General features: G+C 47.0%; 1 protein-coding gene across 1 annotated transcript in view; it reads left to right on the top strand.

Moving 5' to 3' along the window:
- The window catches only part of ADGB (androglobin), a 1,363,241-nt gene that overhangs the window by 1,181,797 nt on the left and 162,436 nt on the right, over positions 1-19,008 (top strand). The window lies entirely within an intron of this gene.

Raw genomic sequence — 19,008 nt, forward strand, 5'->3', positions numbered from 1 at the left:
TAAACCTTATGGTCTTTTTCTAAAGAAACCCTCCTGACATTAAAAATGTTGCCTCGAATATTCTTCCCACCTACATCCTTGGCTTTAAAACACAGAGCCATTGGCTTATCCAGTGCTTTTTTGCAATCAACTGCATTCCAAGATGGCTACCAGAGTCCTGATGAAACGTGCGTGCCATCGTTGTGATTCGCTGCATACTAGATTGTGACACGTTGGGACTTTTACCATGGCAGATGGCAATATTCTATCAGTAAATTAAAATGTGTTTTAGAAAAAAACATTATCCTTAATGGCAAAGCCACCACTTCCCTTAATAATATACGTAGGTTTCCCCTTAGAAATGCCTGCAGAGCCATAAGGCATGGAACTGTATATTATTAAGCAGGACTTGTATTTGATACATGTCTTTACAGCAACACTTCTAAATTGTTGTTTTGCTGTGGGAAGGTTAGTAGCCTCATTGGCTAATACAGGGTTACAGGCTGTCACCCCATCCTGGCCAATTCCTGAACGAGACTACCTAACTAGGTATTGCAAGGTATCAAATTAATTGTGGTATTAAACTCGTCCTGATGCCCAGATCGATTTTAATGGAACAATTAAAGTAAAACAACTTTTAGAAAGTTGCCACTCTGTGACTCAGCTGGTCCAGTGGACTCACATGGGCACTCACCCACAGACAGCTTTCTGCCTGTCTGGGGAGTAGTGTGAACAACAACCAGGATTAAAAGCAATAGCAGCCCACTGCAGGGGAATTGTCACCTTCCCCTTGCAGGAAGCCGCTCAGGGAGTTAGCCCAAAAGGCGAGCATTATAGGTGAAGCTGCCTTAGGTGGGCAAATGGCTATAACACTCCTGAGGGACTGCCTTTTCTTCAGGTAGACAGGCTGGAGACAGGGCCAGAGAGGGAAGACTAGCACCCAAACCGGTTTTCCTGTGGACGTGTAGCCTTAAGGTAGCCACACCTCTAGGCTGGGCTGCCAAGCTCCTCACAGTCAAGGAAAGGTTCAGACATCTTGGGAGTGGCTGGAAACAGTGCACTTTAGGATCACCAGATGCCACACATGTACGGAAATTCGGCACCAAGTAGGGAGGGGACCTGGTAGCCCATTGGCTAGTGACCATGTTGTCCCCTCAAGACACCTTCCTGGGATAAATTTGGCACTGTGAATCACAGATAACATCGGAACTGGAAGAAGGACTGCCCTGCTGCCCCTTGGACTGCACAAAGAGAGACTGCACAGCCTGCTGCACCTTCTGCACTTTGGGCTAGCGAACTTAGGATTGTTCCTGTGGCTCCTGGTTTGGGGAAAAGTCACTCCTCAAGCCCAAGTTGTGCCTGCAAAGGTCAGCTGGCTGGCCCCGTGGAACAGCACTAGGGACATTAAAGCTGAAGAAACCCAAACTGGCAAAGTGCTAGCCACCGGAGAAGATTTACTGCTAGCTGCCCCTCGGAGTCCTAATAGGCCAATCCTCGATGGCCAAAAGTTGCACCTGAGTCAACCGGACCCGGTAGTGTCATCAGAGTCCAGAGTGCCATCAGAGTTTGGTCGCCCAAGAGGGACACTAGTCCCTACTAATGGATTTCACAAGGACCAGGGTGTACGGAGAACGGTAGCCTAGCCGCAGCTGGCTTTCCATGGTCTCGAGGAGAACTTTGCAGGACTCTGACCTCTGTTGCCAAAGTCACCCTATACATCCTATGGGCAGAGGAATCACCACAAAGGCATCCCCCTTCGACCATACCATAACCGGAGTATCTTTGAGCATCTTTTCATCCTGTATCTTCTGCATCAGGACCACTCCATTATCGTCTATGGCAGGCTGGACCTGGCCTGGAAAACACTTGAGTGGCCAGGTGACTGAGTAACTCTACCCCACTGGTCCCCTAGACCTTCTCCCTGTTAGATTTGGATACCACATCTGGGCCAGAGTAGCCAAACTGTTTCAAACTTTTGAAAACTTTACAAACTTTTGTTGACCAATGCTGGTTTGCAGTTGAATTAAAAAGTGAGAAAACATTTCAAAATCTGTATCTCTGAAACCCTCCGGTGGACTTTGCTCACCAAGAACTGTAAATATTTATAAAAATATGCTTTATTTTTATAAATGTTATAAATTGGTGTTATGCTTCGTACATCTTGTTTGACTTTCTTATTTTCAGGTCTCGCTGCATTGCAGCGCATGCGCTGCTCGCCTTGGCGAGATCTATTGTCGTTGGTTTTCTGTCCGGTGTCTCTGGAAGTGGGGTTGGTGACCGCCCTGTCTCCCTTAGGCCCGCCCATTCACCTAGCATTGCAGTGCATGCGCGCTGTGTCTCTTCACGTTGTCACGCTCGAGCCCCCTTTCTCTGAGAGGCTTGCATCGTGTCCCCTCGGTTGCGCATGTTTATTTATTTATTCACCCCCGCCACCCCGCTCCTTAGACCCACCACACCTTCTACCCAGCAGCAAAATGTTGAACACCTGGTAATTTGAAAAGTCAGCCTTCCCCTTAACCCGACACCTCCTCCTTACTGTTCGTAATATATCTATTTGTAGGCACCTTGAGGCTTTTCTCTCTGTCGAGCCCTGTAAATCCCCAAAATCGATACCTAGAATGTTAAATTATAACTTTTTTTTATGTTTGTGTCGTGATATGTAAGCAGGGACACTGGAACAGCGCAGCAAGAAAACTGCAAATTATGCTCACGGTTGTTTAAATTATTGTAATAAGCAAAGGCAAGTTATGCGCAATATTCTGTGATAGTATTACTTGTTGTTAACATCCTAGACTCCTCCCTCTCGATGACCAGACAAGTCAACGCCGTCTCCTCGTCATGCTTCAACATTCTTCGCATGCTACGGAAGATCTTCCGGTGGATCCCCACTGAAACCAGGAAGACGGTCATACAGGCCCTCGTCACCAGCCGTCTGGACTACGGTAACACCCTCTATGCCAGAACCACTACCAAACTTCAGAAAAGGCTCCAGCGCATTCAGAACGCCTCAGCACGACTCATCCTGGACATCCCCCAACACAGCCACATCGCCGGACACCTGAGAGACCTGCACTGGCTCCCCATCAGCAAGAGAATCACGTTCCGACTCCTCAACCACGCACACAAAGCTCTCCACAACCAAGGTCCCAGATACCTCAACGACCGCCTGACCTTCTACGCTCCCGCCCACCAGCCACGTTCCACCAGCCACGCCCTCGCTGCCGTTCCCCGCATCCGAAGAGCCACCATGGGAGGAAGATCCTTCTTCTACCTGGCTGCCAAGACGTGGAACTCCCTCCCCATCCACCTCCGCCGGACCCTAGACCATCTCTCCTTCAGGAAGCAACTCAAGACCTGGCTGTTCGAGCAGTAGCGGACCCCCCTGTACCAAGCGCCGTGAGACCCTCCGGGTGAGTAGCGCGCTATACAAATTATCTGATTGATTGATTCCGCCAGGTCTCTCCATCATCTCCCACCTTTCTCTTACCTTTGCCTCTCCCACTCCTTCCCCCTCTAGCTCCACCAGTCTCATAAAAAGATTCCACCTGTCTTCTATTTTTTTGCACTGCTGCAATCGGCATCCATTCTATTTCTCACCGCTCCACCATCACCCTTCCCTTTTCCCTCTCATCTCTAGTGCACCATCCCTCTTCTCTTCCCTATACAATCAGCATAATTTCACTCAATACTACACACTTCCACACCACACAATTCAACTCTTCACATTTCCATTACACACACCTTAATTCAACAGCAAACCACATCATTCAACTCAACAACACAATTACACAACACACCACACACATTCAATCCATACCAAAGAATGCCACATCATGCCACAAAAAACAACAGCACACCACATAATTAAACTCCTCTACATACCACTCCCGAACACAAAATACCATTCCAAATAATTACACTCCATAATGCACAATGCCACTCCACATAATTCAAGTGCACTCAATACCACACCTTAACTATCCACAAAAAAACACTGCACACCATAACACATAATTCCACTACACTATTCCACTCCACACCACACAATTCTACCTCATAGAATTCCACAACTAACAATACCAATTCAACCCACACAATTCCACTCCACACCACCTACATCCACTACACTCCAAACCAAAGCACATGGGTAAAAAATATTATCATTTAAAAAGCCAATAGCTCTAACTCTCACAAATGCGAGACCTATTGCATTGCAAATACTTGTTTTGTTTGGTACTGTTAAATGCTTTACACTAAGTTCCTTTGTTCGCACCTGCTGCTCGAAAGTCATAGCTACCCTAGGTGGAGCTCAAATTGTTCAAACACGCCTGACTGGACTCAAGACATTTTTTGCAAGTGTGTTCGACAGTAAGGCTGCACAGCTATTTCCATATAATACACCCAGATCCTCATTTATTTATTTTAAAACTTATTTTTATTGGCATTTCGTATTTTGTAGTTCAATGCACAAACATTGAGTAAATCTACAGACAGCACCTATCTTTAAGTCAACACATTCTTACAAAATATATCTTCTCAAATCAGCACGAAACAGTAGCTCAAAAGTATATCGCCATACTGCAATCCAATAAGCAGGTGAATAATGTGCTCAATGTCACAATGATATCAGTTTAGTATTAAATATACATTTCGTCCAAGACTTTCACAGGAGAGGACGGTGGTTTGGCATCAGGGTATGATGAAACAGCTTAGCACAATAAGTTTACTTTTATGTTCACCAAAAAGGAGAAAGAAAAACAAACACTTTTATAACAAACTTAAATCTAAGCAGTGGAGCAGTAGAAGTTAGAAGTCAACCATTCATGTCTGGGGCAATCTGAGCCAGGAGAGTAGGGGTTATCACCAAAGCATAACCAATGAAAAGGGAAGAGTTTTTCCCTCCCAGTAGTATTGCCCAGCATTTGTCCCATCTCTAATCTCCGCAGCCATAGATTGAGGGAGGTGGTATACACACCCGTGCCTCTATAAGGGTGGGAGTGAACCATCAGGGCTCAGTGTCCACAATCGAATTGGCATGGTCTTCTTCCCCTTCCTCCTCACTAGAATGCACCGGCTGTTCCCATGACATCATCATTTCTTTCCATAAATCAGCTATAGGGTGTTTCCACACTCCTCTAGCTTCCTCCCAGCTCAATGCTCTACCATCAACACCCGCCCAATTGATCACATCCCGATTCCAGTGTTCAACCGTAGGTTCCTGTGCCAACTTTCAGACTAACGCTATTCTGCGCTTAGCCAGACCCAAAGCCAAGTCAACTAACCATTTCCGAACTTTATGTTTCCATGGTCGAGGAAAGAGCCCTAGCAAGCACACCCAGGCCGTGGACGCCAGCTCTCTCCCCAGAACCTCTTTAAGTTTAAGTACAATGGCGTTCCAGTAAGGGTGTATTGCTTGCCAGTCCCAAAGCATAATCATGAAATCAGCATCAAGGTGGAAACACCTCGGGCAGTTTCTTACATCCCCCCATTGGTGATGTTGAGTCAGTGAGGGGTTTTGTAGGTCATATGAATGACATTACATTGTGTATATTTAAGGCGCATGTTGTGAGATATCCTCTTGGGGGACTGCAGGGTTTTACCCCATTCGGAATCTGTGTGTGCGCCACCCAGTATTTTTTCCCATCTCTCTTACAAGCCACCCAGCGGGTCCAGGGATGCTGTAAGCAGGGTAGCATTGAACCACTTCACCTGGTGGCCAGCTGTGCCCAGGGTTATCAGTGCAAGCAGGAGTGCATGGGTCTCAGGTTCTCCCCTTCCCTCCCCCCACAACTGTCTAAAGGCACATACTAGGGCTTCATACTGTAAAAACTGGCCCGGCGGAAGGCCACTTCCATCCACCAATTCTTCAAAGGGAAGGAGGTTTTTGTCCAGATAGCAGTCTCCTACATTGTCCGACCCTACCTGTGTCCAAGATACAAATTGGTCTCCGGTAAATAACGTCCTGGGAGTGCCATGCGGTAGACCCACAATGGGGAGCATAGGGGTATGTCGGGGCTTTTTTGACCCTGTCCAATGATCTCTTCCTGGCCTGTAACGCAGTGCGTTGTAGCACTGAGTGATACGGGTGGGGGTTCTCGGGACCAGCAGGTTAGCCAACAGTAAGCGGCGATGACCATTAGGTTCCAACACACATGCACCCTCTTCATTCACCCCCTCCAGCCACTGCGCCAGCCACTGCAGTTGGGTAGCCAGCATATAAAGCTCGAAATCTTGTACTCCCAGCCCTCCCTCCATCATGGGTCACTGTAATGACCTCAAGGAGACTCTCGGCAGTCCAGCGACCCACACTAATTCCCTCAGCAATGAGTTTAGCAGGCAAAACCAACCTGGCAACATCAAAACTGGGAGGTTGGCAAAGTAATATAGGAGTGAAAAAATACAGTTATAGCACTCCCTTCTTTAGTCACATTCAGTAACATTCGAACATAAACTTGATATAGGTAAATATATAGACAAAAACTGTCAAATTTTTATAATTGTAAGATCAATATGACGTGTCCAAGTAGCAAACAGGTTTTAAAGGATTCTCCACAACAGATGAAAACAGATCTCCTTTATTTGTATACAGCAAATTCCCAGCAATTGATCGAAGCCAACACGTGTTTCGTCTGTACAAAAATAAGTATTCAGACTTTTTCAAGGCAATCTAGAAAGTCGAGTCAGGGTTCCACGTTACACACAGCGTGTTTAATATAGGTGGTGTCCAAGTACAGAAAGCAAAATATTCTGATAAATCATGACGTAATTGGCAAATAAGCCCAGCTAGTAGATACATCGCACATAGCTCGTTTCCAAATGAAGTATAATGGACATCATCATAGGTCAAGGCCAGAATGGACACTTATCTTACAATTATAAAACTTTGACAGTTTTTGTTGTGATATTTACCTATATCAAGGTTATGTTCGAATGGAACTGAATGTGACTAATGAAAGGAGTGCTATAACTGTATTTTTTCAATTTTCTATGTGTATGTTTCTGTGACTTGCCAGCAGCACCGTTGGGTAGTTGGTGCCACTAGTTATTTTAGCACCCCATTTCTCTTACACTGCTATATATAACATTTACGCTATTACTAATAAACTACTAGACTTGCTTTGTGTCTTGAGGTGCGGCTTATCCCTTTTAGGATTGCTACTACCTATTGTATGTATCTTCACAAAGTAATTTAGGAGCCGAGGTACCATTATCATTTTGGAAAGAGATATTCTGACCATAATAGGGAGTTGTACAGTGAGCCAAAACTGTACACAGGATTTGAGTGATCGCACCGCCCTACCCAGGTTACCCTCTCTCAGGTCCTCCAGGAAATAAATTACCTCGATACCTGGCTATTTAAAGGAGCGGGAAGCCCACTGTATTTCTGGCAGCAAAGTCTCCGGTAGGGGTAGCAGTCTCATTATAGGAATCAGATACGTCATAGCCTTATTAACCCTTAGACCCGATATTCGTTCGAAGCTCTCTAAAATCTGCACTGCAGACGTGATGCCATTCACTGCATCTCCCAGGTAGAGCAGCAGGTCATCCGCATAGAGCGAGATAATATTCATCTGAGCACCCACCCCAAGACCCAGCTCAGTCCCTCCCCACTCAGGCCCTCCCAGCCAGCGGCTTTATCATCAATGCGAACAGGAGGTGTGAAAGAGGGCATCCCTGTCAGGTACCTCAGAAGATCCTATATTGAACAAGATTGCCTTGCCCGTTTTGACTCTCGCGGTTGGGGACGCATAGAGTAGCTGAATCCATTTCACCCATTTATCTCTGAAGCCGTTCGCAACATAACCTCAAAAAGGTATTCCCAGCTGATCGTGTCAAACTCCTCTTCTAGGTCTATTGACAGCACTTCTGCCTCCTTGTCCCAGCAGGTTTCCTTATGTTACAACACGGAGTAAAGTTTAAGAAGATTGTAAGAGGTACAGCGACAGGAAGAAAGCCATTCTGGTCTGGGTGGATGCGGGTTTTCATGTGTGGGAGCAGCCTACTTGCCAGTACTTTGTTAAGAATTTTAAAATATAAATTTAACATTGAGAGGGGCCTAAAATCTGTCACTTTGGCAGCTGTCTCTTTGGTTTTAGGGAGTGGGATCACAAGTGCGTCCCATTTCGTATCGGGTAACTCACCTCGTTCCAGTGAGTCAGCATAGAGAACCTCTATTTGTGGCATCAGGCTAGCGGCAAACCGCTTGTAGAATTTCTCCGGAAGGCTATCTGGCCCCGGTGTTATACCTGTCGCCATATCCCCAATAGCTGCTTTAATTTCGTGCACTGTAACCGAGCCTCCCAACTCTTACCGTGCCCTGTGATCGAAAACAGGAAGTGGCAGGGGGTCCAAAAAATGCCCAATAAGGGATGGGTCAGCTGGTGTTGCGGCAGCATATAGTTTCTCACAGTAGCTGCGGAAGGCACTATTATTATCGTCCGGGTAGTAAAGGAGCTCCCCTGTTGCCTGATGCAACTGGGTGATACATGACCCATGGGATTCCGGTCGTATTAACCATGCCAAGAGTCTTCCAGCCCTCCCTTCCACCCTTTGCATCCTGTCCAGGTAGTCTTTGAAACTATGACATCAAAGTCGATTTAGTACTTCCTGATTCGTCGCCCTCGTCTTCTTCAATTCAAGCAGGGAAGCGGGGTCAGAACCATGATCATTATCTAGTCTGCGTAGCTTCTCTTCCAATCCTAAAATCTCATCCCGTATTTCCCAGTGGGCCCCAATCGACTGCCCCATACAATGCCCTTGCACCACCACCTTGAAAGCCTCCCATTCTACCAAAGTAGAGGATGCCGTATGTACATTCATGGGGCAGTAGTATTCAATAAGCGCCGTCAGGGAGGCCCGGTATGGGATATTCTCCAATGCTAGTGGGTTAAGTCTACAGAAAGGGATCGGGGGACGCGTCTCTAAAGGTTAATAAAACAACAATAGTGGGCTGTGATCGGACAGGGTGCGTCCCAGGTATTCTGTATGTGTAATGGAACTAGCAAGTGTTTTGTGTGCACCTGATGTATAGGTGAGAAGAAAGAATATTCCCTGTCTTCCTTGTGTTGTCTTCTCCAGATATCGACTAATCCCCACTGTTGTGTCCAATCCCAAAAACCTGCTGCTATGCAGTGTGATTGTGCCCCTGGGTGTGGTGGATGACAACGGTCAGTTGTGACATATGCAACACAGTTAAAATCCCCCTCAGCAATACCTGCCCATCCATGTAATCTGCTATTTTGGCCAATAATGAAGCTAAATACGTGACCTGATCTTGGTTGGGCGCGTAGATGTTACCCAATGTTATTACTCGCCCAGCCAGCCTACAACAAGGTAGACATACCCACCTTCCATGTCCATCACAGAGTGCATGAGGTCAAATGGGACACTGGGCTTTACCCATATCAACATCCCCCTCGAAAAGGCTGAGAAAGCTGTCGCAAAGACTTGCCCCCTCAATCGTTTGCGAAGGCGTCCCACTTCACTTGCAATCAAATGCATTTCCTGGAGAAAGGCAATATGTATATCCCTATGTTTCAATTCGGAGTAGACACTGTGCCGTTTGGCCATAGTTTCCATCCCTCTTATATTCCAGGTCAAAAACTTTATACCATTGTGTTTTTGTGCCATAGTAACAAAGGGTCACTCGGCCACCACCCAGCTAATCCTCCCCAAGCCCAGCTCTTGAACTTGTGCGAATCTGCTCCATACTACAACCAACCAAAAATAGAAAAGGAAGTAACATAGCAACCCTGTTGCTGAACAACTCCTGGACCCCAGGGCAGTCTGGCAACGGCCAGCCACCCAAACCTTGTGTAAAGCATCAAACACTAGCTGAGGCCCAGTCCCAAAGAGGTAAGAGTCTTAGTGGGGGGGTGGGGGGGGGGGGGGGTGACAAAGATAAGAGTACTATCCAACACGGGTAAGGTGCCCAAGGCGCACAAACCCAATGTGGTCCACACTGGCCCCCGGCTGACAGCAGGGAACTCTGCACCCCTTAAGTAATCACTAACAGCCTCCGGGTGGTTTCTTCATCAAATAATCTCGTCCGATGTGTTGGGGGTCACCACAGGTAGCTGCACGCTGTCAGTATGAGAGGACTCTGATTCTATCCCCTCAGTTTCTCTCGAGGAGCAAGTCCCAGCCTCTGAGGGGGTCTCTGATCCTGCATGAGGACCGCTACCCCCTGCAGGGCCTCAGCTCTCCTTCTGTTTGCAGGACGTTGGACGAATCGGACCCCCCATCTGGGGCATCTCCTAGGTCTCTTCTTGGTCTCATGTCACACAGAGGCCACTGCTTGCACCTGCCCCAGCTGAGGAGTCCCGGTTTTGTATGCTTCTATCCATTCCCATGCTGAGTCAAGCACAAGCAGTGGTTTGGTATAGGTTATCCGGCGCCACTTAGAAAGTCTCACAATTTATTCTGGTGCAGAGGTTATTTCTTATGGTGCTATAAGTTAGAAGGAACCACTTAATCCTCCCAAACATGAGCATACACTTCTGACAGATTCCAAAACTCCTTAGCACACGTATATCAAAATACAATCATGTATAGGCGTTGCCACACTTTTGACACAATCACAGTACGTAGTTATTGGTTAGTACACGTATTATATTTATTCTTGATTGCTGGAAGTTCTCCACACAGCCGACACGTGTTTCGTCGTGACTGGGAGTGTAACCCAACGACTTTTTCAAGGCTATTTCCAGATCTGTTCTCTCTTAGTTAGTATGCGGTGATAATTCCAACCCGCATAGGGGTTCTACGGGGGTCTTCTGCTACGGTATCCACTTTATCTTGTCCAAATGACTCCACATCACACTCTATTTTAGTTGGCTTTCGCCCGTATCGTTCTGTCCGACGGTGCCCCCATTGACAATCAGCGCGTCTGCTCGATTGAATGTGTGGAGAACTTCCAGCAATCAAGAATAAATATAATACGTGTACTAACCAATAACTACGTACTGTGATTGTGTCAAAAGTGTGGCAACGCCTATACATGATTGTATTTTGATATACGTGTGCTAAGGAGTTTTGGAATCCATTCCCATGCTGCTTTAGGGTCATCACAGAAGTGCGTCTTGCCATCAAGGAGTATGCATAGTCGAGCGGGAAAGATCAAAGAGTACTGAAGCCCTTCCTCTCTCAATGCTTTCATGACCTCTAAAAAGGAGGACCGTTTCCTCTGGACATCCAGGGTGTAATCAGGGAAGATGGAGACTCTACTAATACCTACAGTATATGGGTCTTCTGTCCAGGCTTTTTGTAGAAGGGTATCTCTGTCTCTAAAGTGGAGAAGTCTAGCCACCACTGGTCACGGGGGACGTCCAGGCACCGTAGGTCTGGCTAGGACCTGGTGCGCCCTTTCCAGGGTGTAAAAAGTCAACAGGCCCTCGGGTGCCACCACGATGCAGAGCCATTGCTCCAGGAAGGATACCATGCCATTACCCTCAGTGCCTTCAGGTATGCCAAGGAGTCTACATTATTCCTCCTATTATGCACCTCAGCGTCCTCTGTTTTCTGTTCCAGGGTGCGGACACGCTCCATGAGGTCTCTCATCTGCACCACCAGTGATTGCTGCGTTGATTCGAGGACTGTGAGTGTGGACTCTGTGTCCTGTACTCTTTTGGCTAATGTCTTATGTTCTTCTCTGAGTAGGCTGAGGCCCACCAATACTGTGCTGATGTACTGACAAAGGGTGGCCTTGGTGTCAGCTATAACCTCCATGATTATTGCCAGCTGTTGCTGTACTGGGTCAGCCTTATCAGTTTGCGCTTTTTCGGGGGGGGGGGGGGCTTCCTCCATTTCCTGAGCGGTCCCAGGCCAGTTTCCCTCGTGGTTTACCCATGGCAGTGGGGTGGTCTTCACACCACATTCAGGATTTTGTCATTCAGCACGGTCACACACTTCGTGCCATTCGTGAGTGTATGTGTAGGCTCCACCTAGGCGCACCACATCAGGCTTCCCCCGTTGGTCCTCAGCCCATCAAGAGCACACAGAAATTGTTCGGAGGCCAGCTCGTCCCAGCAGCCCAGCAGGCATTCCCAATGGCCAACAGGCCATCGCTGCATAGGTGCTCCTTATCTAGTTCACCAAAAAGCACAGGAGGGTTATTCATTTGGAACCACCCTGCTCTCCCAAGGCCCGAGGCAGCTACCCGGTTACAGAGTACTGCAGAGCACTGCAGAGCACTCGTTTTCAACAAAACCGGGCTCCTCTACGTGGCCAGACCTGTTGCAGTTCTCAGACCTATCAACACCATGTTGTCAGGAGCTCTGCGCCCTACCTCATCTCAGATATCCCTCGGAACGGTCAATAGCCTGTCCTCACCTCTGGTGACCAGGGTCCGCAGATGCTCTCTTTCCACCAACTGTCTGCCGTAGGGTTCCTCCATGCAGTTCCTCACAGGTTGCCCTGCATATCGAGGATCAGTCCAACAAGCAAGGGATCTAGCATATGGGCCAGCCCCTCTCAGAGCCCCCCAGGTGTCCCAGCAATGCAGTCATGCAATGAGCCAATGTATTCTCCCAGTGATTCACCAAGGTGGACCCCCCTCTCAAGTCTCCTCAGCCTCCCGTTTAGTCACTTGCTTTATTAATAGCCAAAACTGTTTGAATTAACATACTTTAGAACAAAACATTATAAAAGCAAAAAGTACAGCAATAGTTTCTCTATTTTTTGACCTGCAGCAGTTCAGCCTACTCATACAACCCCACCAGAAACAAAGGATGTTAGTCATTTCTTCTGTCACACAGAAGCTGAAACTGCTAATACAGATCTTACCATTCAGGCAGGCCACCCAATTGGCCAAACACCCCCCATGCTTTAGGAGTACCATCTACATTTATTGCTCTTTCTGTACTTTTTCAACACCATTCAACACCATCTCTTCCTATCTTAGAAAGAGAAAGATGGGGTTTAAGGCCCATTATAAGGACCACTATCACCTAAGTCCAGGAAACCTCACCTACTCCAGCACAAATCCATGTATTGGAAAATCAATGTCAAAAAGTCAAAGAAAGCAGCAGAGGACTGCCTCTAAATTGAATAGACTGGTAGTAAAATTAGATTTGAATTATTATGAATGTAATGGAGCCCTTAAACCCACACAAATGTCTCCAAACTGTATCACACAGGCGCCAACAGAGGCACATGAACAATTGCCTCTAAACATTGGGACGTTCAGTTGAAAGGTTGGCTACACCCACTTAAACTATGTGTTGGAGAACTGCTGACATGCAGGTGTGACTGGTCGATCACAGTGGTGATGTAGCAGGGCGCCTAACCCAAAAACCCAACCCTGCTAATGCAGGAATAAGGGCAGCAAGGAGAAACTGAGGAGGGCTGAAGTGTGAGCAGCATTTGTCCGAGAGTGGAGGAGAAGATAGGGCGACACAGCATTAACAAGAAATACCAACTACTAACCAACATAGATGCAAACAGAAATGCAGACAATTTGAGTATTTTCTGTAACAAAAACTTTTTCCCAAATATGGATGAATATGTTCAAAACTAAACTCTTCTTCATCTTCAGAATGAATCTGTTGATAATATTTTGCACAATGCTGTGTTTCCTTAGTACATCAAAATAGTGATTTGCGGGGGTGTGGCTTGCCTGCAGCAGAAGATGGCCGCTCCATGAAGCGGCTCCGACACCACACTTCCCAAATCCCTCGACTATCCATCAGTAATCCGGCCTGGACCAGAGACAGACGACAAGATAAACAAGCGGAACGCAGCAGCAATCGAATGCGCTCAGAGACGAAGATATTGGTTGGAGTGAAGTAGAGCCCATTGATGGGGACCTTAGCGGCCTGACTAATCCCAGGCCTCGATTATAGGCGGCGCAGGGATCCTGGAGCAGACCGCAAGTAAGGTGTGAGACGTAGCCTGTTTGGTGGTCCCCGAGAGCGCTTTAGAGTGGACACTGCGCCGGGGGAGCGTGTCAATCCTACCGGCGCTCAGACGCTCAGCGGTTACATCACCTCCCGCCCCCCAGGAGAGCAGCGTGAGAGCGATCTGGAGGGCTGAACTCCATCAGGGAAAAACAGGTAGTGCAGAGGCATTGCAGCGGGCTCCCACCACCTAAGAGCAAAACAGTAAAGGCACAAGACCAGTGCCAGGCCACAGCTGTGGAGGCACTAAACAGGCAAATGGACCGGGTGGTGAGGCCGGGGGGGTTCCCCCCCTCGGTCAGTGTTATAAACTGAAAGCAGTAAGCAATTCCAGCAGGTGGTGAGACAAATGGGCTCTGGCTGCAGAATATATGCACTGGTCCAGGGGACTTAATGAGACAGTAAATGAAGGGGGGTAGGGGAGGGAGGGGTGTGAGCTAGTCAACATCTCTGATGTTAGTTAAACAGGGGGGTCGACAGGCTCTCTGCTAAGTTGGGGGGGTGGGCAATTGGGAATCCGTTGAGCAGGTAAGCAGGGTGGGGGAGTTCCGGGGAAGGTGAGTAGAATTTTCAATGTTATAGCATGTTGGCTATTGTTTTTTGTATATTGGGAAGAACAGGCAGAACACATGAAGGCTCAGACTTCACTTGCGATAACTATACTACATACCACTACCGTGACAAGTAGGGCCATACGGAGAACGGGGACACAATGCAGCTTTGTACGTAACACACTAGTGACACTGTGATGACAGGGTAGACACCAGTGGAACTGAAAGTGATGACATGGAATGTGAATGAGTTGGGCATTAACCTCTTCCATGTGTCGGACGGCCCCCGGCCGTCTGACGTCACGGTGGGCGTGTGAGTCGGACGGCCAGGGGCTGTCCGATTTGCGCACGTGTAGAATTCGCCTGCACAGCGGGAAAATGTGTGCCGCATGGAAGCTGTTAAGATAAAACGGGGTATAGTCCTGCAATTCTTAAAGAGGCACTCCCCGGATGTGGTGCTTTTGCAGGAGACTCATTTAATGGGGAACACAGGTCGACCGCTTAATCGGGGAGGTTTCGAAATGAAGATACATGCAGGACATGCCTCGGGCTCCAGGAGCACAGGAATACTCCTGAGAAAAAACCTCCCCTTGATTATTGACAAGACCTGTTCTGACAGACTAGGGAGAAACGCCGCGATATCAGGATCATGGGTGGGGGAGGTAATAAACATACTGTCAATATATGTCCCCCAATGTTAAAAGAATCAACTTTGGAAGACTTGGGGGCCCTGATGCTAGCACTTCCCCCTGGGAGACTCATCATGGGGGGGATTTTAACCCTTTCGATGCTGATGACGAGCTCAGCTCGTCATCACCCATGGGTGTCATGTGCTGATGACGAGCTGAGCTCGTCATGGTGCCACTAAAATGGCAATTTCCAGCACAGGGGGGGGAAAACGCCCAGCAGCCATGTGGTTAATATGACATGTTGTAAGGATCTGGATAGGTGGCCTGTAAGAGCCCACACAGCTAAACCAACAACACTGGTGAAGTTCTTGGAGGCTCTAGGTCTCCTAGATATTTGGAGGACCCTGAACCCATACCAGAGAGAATACACCTTTTACTCCGGGGCACTTGGGAGCAGATCACGTATCGACTATCTGATCACTTCAGCCTCACATTTCACGCATTTTACTGATGTCGCTCATATGGCGAAGGGAATTTTGGATGACTTATAAGGCTGGCACCACACGGGATAAGGGGGCAATCCCCATTAACCCCTGGTATCTGAAAATACCGTTAATAAGAAAGAGAATTGTTAAAGCATCTAAATACTGCTTTAAAGAATACATTTCTTCACTTGACTTAGCCACGATACTTTGGGAGGCATAAGACAGCGGTTCGAAGGCAGGCTCTAGTGCTTATAGCGGGACATAAACGGGAATAGAAAGCGAAGGTGGTGGAAATCAAACGGGATTATAGAGCTGGAACGTCAAATATCGAATGGGTTGAAGATAATTTGCAACATAAACTGGCAATAAAACAGCAGGTTTCAGAGGAAGCTCAAAACATACTCATAGCAACACAACACAGAGTCTATAAAGTGGAAGACAAAACTCGGAAGCTGTTGGTGTGGTTGGACCAAAGAGAGCGTGCTGGCCGATGGGTGCTGCAAATAACACTTGACACAGGAGAAGTCCTGCGAGACCCTCAGGAGATTGCGGAGGCATTTGCAGACTACTACTCGAAGGTCTATAAGTCAGGTACAACGGCAACGGCTCAGGAGGCCTTGGGATTCCTAACAGATATTCCTCTCCCAGTAGTCACAGCAGAGGGTAAACAGCTTTTAGAGACTGAAATCACGGTAGAAGAGGTGACGCAAGTGCTCAGAGTCCTTAACTCAGGCAAGGCGGGGGGCCCAAATGGAATCCCTGTAGAGTTCTTTGAACTCACGGCGTCTGAAACAATGCCACATCTCCAAACTAAGTTTTAGGAGAGTGAAACTAAAGGTTCCCTCCCTATGGACCAACGGTTGTGGGCGGTGGTAGTAATTCATAAAGCAGGGAAGCCCAAGGATCAGTTTTCTTCATACCGTCCAATTTCGCTACTTAACGTAGAAGTGAAGATTTTAGCTAAAGTGTTGACCTCGAAGTTGGACCCACACTTGACAACCCTGGTACACCCTGATCAATCAGGCTTCATTACCGGACCCTCCACTGCGTTAAATCTCAGACACCTCCATGGGTTTTTGGGACGTGCCCATAGAATCCAGGAGGATGCTGCAATCCTTTCCCTGGATGCAAGGATGGCTTTCAACACCATTGAATGGACATATATGTTTGCGGCCTTGAGACATATGGGGTGTGGCCCACAGTTTTTGTCCTCGATAAAGTTACTTTACCACTACCTGAGCTCAGGGTTTTTTATAAACGGTAGAACCTCACGGTGGTTCACCTTGTTTTGGGGCACAAGACAGGGCTGTCCCTTGTCACCGCTAATCTTTGCACTGGTGCCAGAGCCGGAAGCAATATGGCTAAGGGGTGACCCTATAATAAGAGACTTCCGCTGGATGGAACACTAGGAGGACAGACTATCGTTCTATGCAAACAACAAAGAAACTTGAAGGTCTGACACTACGCCGATTTATCAGGGCGTGGGCACATAGACCTGGTTCAAGACGTCCTACATGACGATATTCCGCCATTTGGGTGGGCTGATAGGACTTATATTAGTACATTAAGTGTATCTCCATCATGTGGTAGCTGATGCACTGTATTTTCAGTGTATTGCTTTTGGTGATGACCTAGATTACTCAGCTTAATTCAGACCTTCAAGTTTCTTTGTTGTTTACATAGTTTCGGTAGGGGCCCTAACTTGAATGTCTTTAAACATAGTACCCTTGACCCTCCTCTGAAAGTTGTTGTTTTTCTATCGTTCTATGCAGACATAATTTTGTTATATTTGGCATCTGCCAGGGCATCGATCGCGAGTATACCTAACATTTTTACCATCTTCAGTAGATATACTGGTTATACAATTAATTGGATGAAGTCTGTAGTATTTGTCCTGAGTAGACAAAGGCCTAACCTCCCAGCAGAATGTACAGTACAAGTTATATCAGACTGATTTCAATACCTGGGGATATTTGTAACACAAGATTCCACCTGATTCAATGACGAAAAGCTGATGGGCCCTCTGGTAATACCCCAAAACGATGTCCAACACTGGTGGGCTCTCCCATTGTCGCTATTGGGAAGAGCGGCGCTCTTTAAGATGATTATTCTACACTACAGTGGTCCCTAGGAAAATAGGGATAGATATACAAAAATGAATACAGACCCAATCAGTACTGTATTGGTTAAACTTGTCCAGCCGGACAGAGGTTCAATATTTAATTTTTCAACAATTCTTTAAGATATATACAAACGAAGATACTGAGAGTGGGACACTATCCTGCATCCTACTACAGAAACATAGAAACAAACAGTTTGGGGAACATTTAAGGGAGGCTCAGGCAACGCTCATGGTTTGTTTTTTGGACAAAATCATCAATAAGGTAAACAAATTGCAAGGAAAGCCTCTACATGGTCAATGGTAACATAACAGTTAATGCATGAGGTGCGTTTAGGGTGTCGACGGCGTTTCGATCCAAGTGAGCAATGCGTGGATCATCATCAGGACATTAAATAAGCATGCCTGTGTATAAATGCCTTAGATTACTGTATTAAATCACATTTGTTGGGAGAAAGAGGGGGGATCTCTTTAAGATGATGGCATTGCCAAGATTTCTGTATATGTTACAAAATACCCTGTTTTGGGTACCAGAGTCTTATTTTAAGCTAATAGATGGGGCAGTTAGAACTCTCTTTTGGGATTGAGGATGCCCCAGAATCGCACTTGTATAATTAACCTGTGGTTGATATGACGGAGGAATCACCCTGCCTCACATAGAATCTTTTTATCAGGCTGTCCAATTGGTGACGTTAAACCAATGGGCACAACAACCGCATTCGGAACTGGCCTATAAAATGGACCGCTTAAATCTTCAACCGAAGGGATACCTCCAAACGTTATATACTAATCCTAGAAGTCAGGCGCTGGAGGGCCTAACATCGCTTGCATTGAAAATATGGCACACAACTAACTCTAAATTGGGGGTGGAAAAATAAAATCACCAAAGCTACCCCAGTGTGGGACTAGAAACAGATGGGCACTTTGGGGTTCAAAGCTAGATTTGAAAAATGGGATATGATTGGAATCTCAAGGGTGGGAGACTTACACACAGGCACACAAATGAAATCATTTGAGCAATTGCAAAACTCAAATGACTTAGATCCGAAAGAGGTTTTTTGTTACTTACTGATCAGGCAAGTCTTGAACAAGGTGGTGCCTCGTGGAGAGTCCTTACCTGAATCCTCACCATTAGAGTGTTGCCTCCTTGAGGAACACTTCACCCGGAAAGCAATATCCATGACATATCAAAAACGTACAAATAACATGCCAGACACTTTGATGAGCCTGCGAAACCGATGGGGGCTAGATATTCCAGATTTGCAGGAGGAAGACTGGCCGGATGCCCTGGCATCCCATAAGGAAGGGGCCATTCGGTCCCGGTTCAGATTGATTCAGTTGAAATTGCTC

This window comes from Lissotriton vulgaris, chromosome 6 (genome assembly GCF_964263255.1).
Source record: "Lissotriton vulgaris chromosome 6, aLisVul1.2, whole genome shotgun sequence".
NCBI classification, from domain to species: Eukaryota; Metazoa; Chordata; class Amphibia; order Caudata; family Salamandridae; genus Lissotriton; species Lissotriton vulgaris.